This window comes from Papio anubis, chromosome 6 (assembly GCF_008728515.1).
Source record: "Papio anubis isolate 15944 chromosome 6, Panubis1.0, whole genome shotgun sequence".
Classification (NCBI taxonomy): Eukaryota; Metazoa; Chordata; class Mammalia; order Primates; family Cercopithecidae; genus Papio; species Papio anubis.
Window position 1 is genome coordinate 27,486,146 of NC_044981.1, and position 10,101 is coordinate 27,496,246.

A 10,101-nucleotide genomic window follows, 5' to 3' on the forward strand; every position below is an offset into this window, starting at 1 on the left:
GCACCAGTGCCCATCAAGGAAGACCTCCTAGAGAAAACGACGCCAGATCTGAGACTTGATAGATAAAAAGAAGAATGATGGTTGTAGATAGGTTGGAAATGAGCTTTTTTTTTTCCTCCCTCTGTAGCTCTTAGACGAAGAACGCGATTTTTTGTCATTAGGAACTGAATGGAGTGGTCATAATCTTAGGAAGGAAATCCAAGGATTTGAAGCAGGGCTTGGAAAGAAATTAGACTGAATGGGAATATACGGGCTGGATCAGGGAAGAAGGGAGGTGGCTCCAAAAGAGGAAGATATGTTTTAATCTGAAAATGATGAGAGAAATTGGAGAGGTTGGGAACTAATCTTTAATTCTTGGCTTGTAGATGTCGTCCAGTGAAGAGTTTTGGTTTCTTGGTTTTCTAAAAAATTTATTAAGGTGTACTAGTCAATGAACACATTTGACATCAACTCACAAATTTAATTCCATCAACAAATGCCAACAAAGATAAACATAAAGAAAACTATAACTGCTCAAATTATATAAAAATGATTGAAACCAAAGATTTAAAAAATCTTAGGGAGGCAGAGGCAGGCAGAACACTCCAGGTCAGGAGTTGGAGACCAGCCTGGCCAGCAGGGTGAAATCCTGTCTCTACTAAATTAAAATGACTGACTCCACAATCCAGTCAAGATGTCAATGTCAGTCCTGAAAGGTGGCAAGATTCTTGAGATTTTTTCATGTGTGATCATAGTTTAGATTTTAGTCAAGGTTCAGAAAACTTAAAACGATCTGTGAGTGTTGGACATTCCTAAGTGGTGTGCTGCTTATGTGGAATTGTGGACACAGCGTTAGCATTAAACAGTCTTAACAAAGAGAAGAAAGTACTATAGAAGATAATAAGAACAGTGGACTCTAGAAAAATCTCTGCCGAGTCTGTCGAATAACAATATTAGGAAGTTGTTTTCTGTATGTAGTTGTTAACACGTTCGCCTTACACGCTGAAAGTTCTCTGGATGGATACCAGATGGAAATGCCTCCTAAGACTATTTCTCCTTCCCAACATTTTCCATCATCGCCATGCCATACCTTTCACCTTTTCAGGAATATTCAAATGAATTTATTAAAGTTTATTCAGTGCCCCGCCGGGCGCAGTGATTCACGCCTGTAATCCCAGCACTTTGGGAGGCTGAGGAGGGCGGATCACATGAGGACAGGAGTTTGAGACCAGCCTGGCCAACGTGGTGAAACCCCTTCCCTACTGAAAAACACAAAAATTAGCCTGGCGTGGTGGCGGGCGCCTGTAATCCCAGCTATTGAGGAGGCTGAGGCAGGAGAACCGGGGAGGCGGATTTTGCACTGAGCCGAGACCGCCACTGCATTCCAGCCTGGGCGACAGAGAGACTCCGTCTCAAAACACACACACACACACACACACACACACACACACACACACACACACAAATAAATAAAATAAAGTAAAGTTTGTTTAGTGCTCAATATCAGGATTTAACACCTGGATATGAAGAAGAACCACATAGTTAGCTTAAGGCAACACAAGGCTTACGTTAAGAGAGAGAGAGAGCGCGCGCGCGCACACACACACACACACACACACCCACACACACACACAGCTGTCCATTTGAGGATCCTAGGAAAAGTGGCATTTTGCCCCTGAAGAAGGGAAGTTTTTTGAGTAAAGAATATGTACCTATGTGAGTAAAGATAGACGTATAATTAATATGTCTTAGAATACCCAAAGAAACAGAGCAGATAAGACAGAAACACCTTACTCTTTAGGGTTTGGTATTTTTCTCAGATCTTTTATGTGAAAATCTGCCTAGAAAAGACTTCAGATATTAAAATGCATTTTTCATTCACCTCTAGTCTATTATTAATAGTTTATGAGTTTTGTCATTAATAATTATTTAAGATGATATCACAGTCTCTTCAGAAACTTTGGTGTTATCCTAAGTCCAGAATCATTCAAAGAGGAATAGCTATTATGGTAATCAATTTAAAGTCTAAGGCCGGGCGCAGTGGCTCATGCCTGTAATCCCAGCACTTTGGGAGGCCGAGGTGGGCGGATCACCCGACGTCGGGAGTTCGAGACTAGCCATGACCAACATGGAGAAACCCCACCAAATTAGCCGGGCGTGGTGGTGCATGCGTGTAATCTCAGTTACTCGGGAGGCTGAGGCAGGAGAATCGCCTTAACCCGGGAGGCAGAAGTTGTGATGAGCCGAGATGGCGCCATTGCACTCCAGCCTGGGCAACCAGAGCTAAACTCCGTCTCAAAAAAAAAATTAGAAAAGTCATTAGTGGTCTATTGTAAAAACGTTTTGAGTGCCATCTCTATTCCAATAGCGTTGAGGATTTTTGTTTTTTGTTTTGTTTTGTTTTGTTTTTTGAGACGGGGGTCTCTCTGTCGCCCAAGCTGGAGTGCAGTGGCGCCATCTCGTCACACTGCAAGCTTCGCCTCCAGGATTCAAGCGATTCTCCTGCGTCAATCTCCGGAGTAGCTGAGATTACAGCTACGGCTGGGATTACGCCCGGCTAACTGTTGTGTTTTGGGTAGAGGCGGGGTTTCGCCATATTGGCCAGGCTGGTCTCGAACTTCTGACCTCAGGTAATTCGCCCTCCTCGGCCTCCCAAAGTGCTGGGATTACAAACGAGAGCCACCTCGCCTGGCCAAAAGTGCCTATTTCTAAAGCTGTTGAATCTGCATCATTTGATCTCAAACGGTAGGGCAAAGGAGCTAACCTCAGCTATGTTAGGCTACCTAGCCTTACAATAGGACAAATACTGTATCTTAAAGATAACATGAAAGCTTGTCATGAAACTGTTGCACTTTACACTTCTCGCCTAATGTATCTCCACTGTTTTCTGGCAAAGTTTTTAAAAGCCTGAATATTACAGGATTTATTGGTGGTAAATTCAGTAGCACCAGGTGAAATTACAAAACGTGGAATGTACAGAAAGCCAGGCCCCGCTGGGATTCGAACCCAGGATCTCCTGTTTACTAGACAGGCGCTTTAACCAGCTAAGCCACGGAGCCGCAGCTGAACAAAGCCGGAATTATATATTATTTGAAAACTATTTCACACTTCTATAATTAGAAAAAACCCCAGCAACTAGTTTGTTAGACGGCTTCAAAACAAAAATAGACATCCAGGTCTCAATGAAAACCAAATAACTTTATTTTGAAAGGATTAACACATGGGCTGGATTGAAATGACTATTTCCCCTTGAAAAGTCGTCCCGGCCGGGCGCGGTGGCTCACACCTGTAATCCCAGCACTTTGGGAGGTCGAGGCGGGCGGATCACCTGAGGTCCGGAGTTCCAGAACAGACTGGCCAACATGGCGAAACCCCGTCTCTACTAAAAGTACAAAAATTCGCCGGCGTGGTGGCGGGTGCCTGTAATCCCAGCTACTCAGGAGGCTGAGGCAGGAGAAACGCTTGAACCCGGGAGGCGGAGGTTGCAGTGAACCGAGATCTTGCCACTGCACTCCAGGCTGGGCGACAAGAGCGAGACTCCGTCTCAAAGAAAGAAAGAAAAGGAAGGAAGGAAAGGAAGGAAAGGAAGAAAGGAAGGGAAGGGAAGGGAAGGGAAGGGAAGGGAAGGGAAGGGAAGGGGAGGGGAGGGGAGGGGAGGGGGGGGAAGGGGAGGGAAGGGGAGGCAAGGGGAGGCAAGGGGAGGGAAGGGGAGGGAAGGGAAGGGAAGAAGGAAGGAAGGAAGGAAGGAAAAAGTTGTCCCAACATGGAGACCGCTAGACTCACTATAGGCTCTGGTGGCCAGGTAGGGAATTTTGCTGAATCTCAAAGGAAAAATGAATTGGCTTTTTATTAACCATCATTTTGTTTTAACCACACCTGTTCTCTTCTCTGTTAGTGTGGAGAAGCAGGGGTTATTGGTGGAAGGTTAACACATATCTGACACATGGTTGCTGTAGGAAAAGAACTATGAGGATATGTGCTGCATGTATCAGATCCCCCCCTCCTATCGCTTCTCGGCCTTTTGACTAAGATCAAGTGTAGATTCCCCCCTCCCCCGGGTGGTGGCACTCATTCCTCAACGACAGGAATATTAACTACTGATGGCTCATATCTGGGTCCGACTCTGGGACCTACCTTCAGTGGAAGGGAAGTCACTTGCTCCAAGTCACACTCCACCACTGGAGCAGCTCAAATCCAATGACTGTTGATGGAGGAATTCATAGGTCTGCCCTTCCCGCCTCCCCACTATAATTAAGGACATTTGTGAAGAACCATTCCAGATTTATACACACTTGTGAGATGGGCCGGACGTATGTTGCACCTGTATTGAATTCAGCTTCTGCCTTTTCTCAATCCTGCTCACCTCACCCTCTCACAGATGCTGATTTTGAGAGCGTTTCCAATAAACTTCCCGCACACAAATCTCCATCTCAGTGTCTGTTTCCTAGGGAACTGACCGATGACAAAAAGCAAGCGACTGATGCCTACGGTGGTCTCTTGAGGTCAAAGTAAGTCTAAATGTGGCCCAGTCTTTCAGGAATCATTTACCATAACAAGTGTCCTAGTAAAACAATAATGATAATAATAATCTGTGCCACAAACTTTGAGCATTTCACTACAGAACAAAACAAAGGAAGACACCTGCTAGTTGATTAAAATGATGTACAGGCCGGGCACGGTGGCTCACGCCTGTAATCGCGGCACTTTGAGAGGCCGAGGCGGGCGGGTCATTTGAGGACAAGAGTTCAAGACCAGTCTGGCCAATATGAAACCCCGTCTCTACTAAAAATACAAAAATCAGCCGGGCGTGGTGGCGTGCACTTGTAATCCTAGCTACTCGGGAGGCTGAGTAACGAGAATCGCTTGACCCCGGAGGCGGAGGTTGCAGTGAGCCAAGATCACGCCACTGCACTCTCGCCTGGGCAACAGAGCGACACCCTGTCAAAAAAAAAAAAAAAAAAAGGTACAAAGTTAGTGAAAGGAGCTGAAGGACAGGAAGGTGATTTATTATTGATGATGTTAAACTAATTTTAATTTTTCCTAATCAAAGAGTTGAAATGTAAAGTTAGAAAATAAATGGCAAATTTGGCTAGTCAAAGGATATGATTCTCATTTCCAAGACAAAGACATTATATACTAATAGTGCATATCCAAGATAAGACTTTACAATTTACATATATATAAATACGTATATGCATATACGTGTAAATAGAGGGGGAGGGCATAAGGAGCGCATTAAAATGTACATAGGCCAATTAACTTTTGAAAATATTATTACCGTTGCCGGGCGCGGTGGCTCACGCCTGTAATCCCAGCACTTTGGGAGGCCGAGGCGGGCGGATCACAAGGTCAGGAGATCGAGACCACGGTGAAACCCCGTCTCTACTAAAAATACAAAAAATTAGCCGGGCGCGGTTGTGGGCGCCTGTAGTCCCAGCTGCTCGGGAGGCTGAGGCAGGAGAATGGCGTGAACCCGGGAGGCGGAGCTTGCAGTGAGCCGAGATTGCGCCACTGCACTCCAGCCTGGGCGACAGAGCGAGACTCCGTCTCAAAAAAAAAAAAATAAATAAAAAAAAAAGAAAATATTATTACCGTTAACTAACAGAAACAGTCATGGTAGGAAGAGGGTAAAAGTAGAATCTTGTCAAGAAAACAGACAGTAAATCATGATTAGCTGCTCCAGTGGCCCCTCCCTGGGTTGTCACCTGCCAGCAGGAGGATCAGGCTCCGTCTGGAAGCGGGGCACCTCGCAGGGGCAAATGTTTCACGCCTGCTTCCTCTGAGTTGTCGAATCCCGGCCTCGCTTCCTTCTCCCTTTTCAGATCGTAGGATTTCTCTCCCCTGCAGATAACGGCCCTTACTCCGGAAACGCCCTGGCTCCGTAATCCCTATTATTGTTTGGGGGGTTTGGTTCTGCCAGGGACGACGCCAGGTCAGATGCTCAAGAGAAGCTGTCTCCACCGTCCTTTTGCCTCAGGGGATCCCAGTTCGCTCTCGAGCGCCACTAGCTGTCCTGTGACGGGAACTTCAGCGGCAAATGTGTGACTTTCTTGAGCGCAGCGTCACAGGCCTGGGAAGCGCCGCTGAGACTTCAGGGTCGTAGTGACAGAGGAACCACCCAAGGCTAGGAGGGGAGAGGGTGCAGTTCCCGGATCCCTAAACCTTCGGGAAGAGCCGACCTGTCCTGAAGGGTCTCCAAGAACAGAGAGGACACTGCGCCACTCACTCGGGAGCCGCGTCCTTTCAACGATGAGACGGCTCCGTGGGCCAATGGTTCCCTGATCCGCTGGCCAAGATATCAAGCTTAGATGCAACTTCGGATTCACCCCAGGCAAAAGGAAGGAAGCCCGGATTGGGAACCTTGTCCTGAATCTTCTCGGATCAGAATTAGCAGGATAAGAAAAGCTGTTTCCCCGTAAGAAACAGGGTTCTTCAGTGTTCAATGTGGAGCTCCGCCACTCCCAGCCCGGGTGAAGGAAAAGTGGAAAACAAAATGAATGTAATTATCTATTAGAAGATAAATTTCAATAAAACATGCCGTTTGATAGTAATTTATAATGTGGAAGTACCACATCCTGCCATCTGGCCGGTTAGCTCAGTTGGTTAGAGCGTGGTGCTAATAACGCCAAGGTCGCGGGTTCGATCCCCGTACGGGCCAATTATTCACTGTGGTTTTACCGCTGGTTTGCGCCAGCAAAATGAGTATGTGAATTTGGTGCGCCCTCCCTTACTCAAGAGCAGGTAATTTGGTCTGGGAAGCTTCTCTCCCTCCCCTCCAAGGCATACCCACAAAACAAAAGGGCTTACAAGGCATCTTACAGTGGCAGAGGTACCATTGGAGGCTCCTGTGATTCTTGTCCTCCTCTGCCTGGGGAAGTTTTCTTGGAGTAAAATGCTAAATTATTTGATTACCTAAAAAAAAAAAAAAAACACACATGTAAAACCACCTACCATTTATATCATTCATGCTGGGTCATTCTGTTTTCTTCTTTTCGGTCTAAGAGAAAACAAGATTATAAAGTGAGATAGAAAAAATTTCCAAAACTTCAATAATAACAATGACAAAGATCTTTGTTTTATATACTCTGAACACTTATTCCAACAAGAACAGGATACACACCTTTAAAAATATTTTTCTAATTTAAGAGTTTTGTAAAAAATAAAAACACCTTATTATTATACAAAGCAGAAACATTTTTTTAAAAAAAAACTTTAAAAAGACATATTAAAAAGTTATCTTTTTTTTTTTTTTTTTTTTTTTTTTTTTTTTTTTTTTTTTTTACAGAGTCTTGTTCTGTAGGCCAGGCTGGAGTGCAGTGGCCCAATCTCGGCTCACTGCAATCCCTGTCTTCCAGGTTCAAGCGATTCTCCTGCCTCAGCCTCCCGAGTAGCTGGGATTATAGGCGTGCAGCACCACGCCTGGCTAATTTTTGTATTTTTAGTAGAGACGGGGTTTGGCCATGTTGGCCAGACTGGTCTAGAACTCCCAAGCTCAGGAGATCCACCCGCCTAGGCCTCACAAAGTGCTGGGATTACAGGCGTGAGCCACGGAGCCCAGCCTTTCCTTCCATTTTTATTCTTCATCAGCTCAATTCTTACCACCACCTTCTATAGGTAAACTCTGTCCTTAATTTTTCGTATATCCGTACTGGGTTTCTTTATTTAAATACTGCATTTATATTGATTATTTGTTCCTCTTTTTCACACAAAAGAGAGCTTAGTTATTTACTCATTGTTTTGCGTTTATGCTTTTTCTTAATGTATTTTAGATGTGTTAAATTGCACTTTTCAACTTTGTACACTGTTAAAATCAGAGCTTGTTTGGGAGGACGAGGTGGGCGGATCACAAGATCAGGAGATCAAGACCATCCTAGCCAACATGATGAAACACTGTCTCTACTAAAAGCACAAAAATTAGCCGGTGTGGCGGCCGGTGCCTGTAGTCCCAGCTACTTGGGAGGCTGAGGCAGGAGAACTGCTTGAACCCAGGAGGCCGAGGCTTCAGTGAGCCAAGATCATGCCACTGCATTCCAGCCTAGGTGACAGAGCAAGACTCTGTCTGAAAAAAAAAAAAAAAAAAAATTAGAGCTTATTTTCAAATGAGTTGATCCTACTAGCCAGGAGTTGAATCTAGATTCTTCTTGTACACTGTACAAAATGCAGGCTTTTTCATCCTAGGAAAGAGGATGGTGAAGATGCTATCCTTAATTTTATCTCGTAACGTAAACAAAGCACTTTCTTTCCTAGACCATATGATCATCAAAGAGGTTTGAATATGGGCTCCCAAGCTGTACAATGATCAAAGGACATTACATATAATTTCAATAAATATTTATTCATCTCTCACTCTTCACTATGGCAATCTGCTGTCTCTGGTGAAAAAATATGAAGGAAATAATACTAAGTAACAGAGTACAAAAAGATGTGCATGCATGAATATTATATATATGTATATATGTGTGTGTGCCAGCTAGCAGTCTAGCTCTATTGCCCAGGCTGGAGTGCAGTGTCATGATCTTGGCCAACTGCAACCATGCCCAGCTGAAAGCCACTCCATCTTGGATGTTAATCCACCATGTTGACTTCTGATTAACCCCAGTTCTGGGAATGCCTCTAAGAGTTCTACTTTGAGATAAAATAAATCCTGCAATTAGGTGAAAACAACCTTGATGTTATTATAATCACATACTTACTATACGTAAATCCTGCCCTTAGGCTGGACGAGGTATGTCACACCTGTAATCTCAACCCTTTGGGAGGCTGAGGTGGGCGGATCAGTTGAGGTCCGGAGTTTGAGACCTGCCTGGCCAACACGGTGAAACCCCCATCTCTACCCAAAACACAAAAATTGGTTTTGGCATGGTGGGGCGTGCCTGTAGTCTCAGCTACCCCAGAGGCTGAGGAATGACAATCGCTTGACCTAGGAGGGCAGAGGTTGCAGTGAGCCAAGATCTGGCCACTCCAGCCTGGGTGACAGAAGGAGATCCTGTCTCAAAAAAAACAAAAAACAAAAAACAAAAAAAAAAATCCTGCCCTTAGGCAAATCCCCATGTGGTTCATAAGCCCTGGGTTTGGCCCGTGACAATGTGGGGATCCATCATCTTGTCTAGCTGCCACTCAAGACATGGCTTCTGTTATTAAATGTTTCTTTCTGACAAACTGAATTGTCAGCCTCTTTCTTTGGCCTCTCACTTTCCTCAGCCTTCAGGAGTAGACTTTTATAGACCTGCCCACGGTGGCATAAGACTGATAGCAAACTACATCAGATTATAACAGCTTTCAGAGGTAGTGGTGGTGGGCAAGTTATTAGTCTACAAGAGAAAGATACTCTTTCTGCATCAGACCTCTCATCAGCAACTTTGAATGAATGTTAGGAGAAAACAAAATAATGTCTCAAAATCTGGAGGAAAAATGTTTTAACACAGAATTCCATAGCTATGCATAACATCAAATGTGAAGTTGGAATAAAGACATTTATAAACCTATGACGACTCAAAAAGCTGACCTACATTTTAAGAAGCAAACTGAATATATATACTACAGGGAGAATAGGGAGGAAGAAAGAGAAAGACATGGAACTCAGGAAATGATGGATCCAATCTAGGAGCTCAAAAATGAAAAACCACAGGATGACAGCTATTCAAGAAACCTAGAATGCAACTAATCCATACGGGAGCAGGAAGCTAAAGGACTCAGAGAAGGAGATTTATCAGAGAGGAGGGGATCATGCAGAATAGATTTGAGAACTTGGTAAGTGGTAAGACTGTTAATCATTCTGGAAGAAATGTGGCTTGACATATCTGCATGCATGGTAAAGGAGGATTAATATTCCTTCAACATGGAAATAAGTGAGGAGCTGTAGTTAAGAATGTTAAGTTAGAATGCATTATTCAGCTGCAAAATAAAAAATAAAAATGGGAAAAAGGAAGAATAATCCAATTGGCTTAGGACAGAAATACATCTCATGTGACAGGGAGTACAGAGGTAGGTACTCTGTTTCTCTATGATTAGCACTGTTCTACCACATGCACTGTACTATTCTGTATACCTTTGTATATATACTTTGAAACTTTTTCCGCACAATTTTTCTGGGAAACCTGGACCTTTCTTCTCCCCCTGTTT

General features: G+C 44.2%; 2 non-coding genes across 2 annotated transcripts; one reads left to right on the forward strand and one right to left on the reverse strand.

The window, feature by feature from the left end:
* Nucleotides 1–2,964: 2,964 nt before the first annotated feature.
* On the reverse strand, nt 2,965–3,038 carry TRNAT-AGU. The gene has a single exon. It is a non-coding gene; the product is annotated as a tRNA-Thr (tRNA).
* A 3,525-nt stretch (nt 3,039–6,563) lies between these two features.
* TRNAI-AAU lies at nt 6,564–6,637 on the forward strand. The gene has a single exon. It is a non-coding gene; the product is annotated as a tRNA-Ile (tRNA).
* Nucleotides 6,638–10,101: the final 3,464 nt, after the last annotated feature.